We start from the raw sequence: 1,261 nt of genomic DNA, 5'->3' as shown, positions 1-1,261 counted from the left end.
AATAATTTAATATTAAAATATATTATTGAAAGTTTATTTATTATAATTAACACTATATAATCAAAAGAAATTTGATCGTTGATTTCATTAATATTAATCGAATATTCATTTCCGTTATGTGTATATGTATGTATGTATGCGTGTGTCTAAGTATTTTTATTCATTTTCTTTCTTTCTTTATTTCTATCTTTCTTTCGTTTTCAAAGGACGCGTCCGAGAAATTCATTGGTGCCGATCGTACAACATTCTTAACGTGTCATTATTGCTTAACCGCAAATCAAGTAAGCTAGGAAAAGTGTTGTGCACTTATTAAATTACTTATATAGGTATGCAAAAGGTAATATTTTTCATTGATTTACAAAGAAACATGTTTAGAAAGGGAAAACACTAGCAACATATGACGATGATGACGATGATGATTTGTTGGTTACTTAAATCATGTAAAAATATGTCGTAATAGATAACCGTAAGATGAATTATTGTAAAATATCACACATATAGCTTTTACACTCTCGTATTAGCTTATTATTGTATTTATTATCGCCTTGGGGAGAGAGTGGAACACGTTTGTCGCATCTTCTTATCCATGTCACAATCATTTAAAGAGTTGATTTTTCAAGGTAAGAAAACTTGAAGTACGAATGAAATAACAGAAAAAAGAAAAGAAAATAATGTCGTCGTTGTTCGTTGTCGTTCGTTGTTCGTTGAATAATTATTATTTTATTCTCGTTTATTTACATTAATTGAATCTTTAAAAACAAAATTAAAAAGAAAATAATAAAATGTCGTCGTTGTTTGTTGTCGTTCGTAGTTCGTTGAATAATTATTATTTTATTCTCGTTTATTTACATTAATTGAATCTTTAAAAACAAAATTTAAAAAAAAATAATAAAATGTCGTCGTCGTTGTTCGTTGTCGTTCGTTGTTCGTTGTTCATTGAATAATTATTATTTTATTCTCATTTATTTTCATTAATTGAATTTTTAAAAACAACATTTAAAAAAACTATTAAAACTATATAATTATTATCTCGAGTAAAGAATTGTTCTTATAAATTTGTTTCAAGGCTAAATTTAGTTCTTTTCTTTTTCTTCTATTTTTTTTATATTTTTATTTTTTTGGAGAAATCAATCATGTCATTAAAATACTATCGTGAGTATAATTTAAAGTAAGAAAGCGAAATTTTGTCTTATGTTATATAATACCAGTAATAATTTCGAATATTTTTAACGCGTTTTGCGTAACACAATTTATGTTATAA

Source organism: Polistes canadensis, unplaced genomic scaffold (genome assembly GCF_001313835.1).
Source record: "Polistes canadensis isolate GaletaPanama2010 unplaced genomic scaffold, ASM131383v1 scaffold_234, whole genome shotgun sequence".
NCBI classification, from domain to species: Eukaryota; Metazoa; Arthropoda; class Insecta; order Hymenoptera; family Vespidae; genus Polistes; species Polistes canadensis.
Note: the sequence above shows the minus strand (reverse complement) of the source record.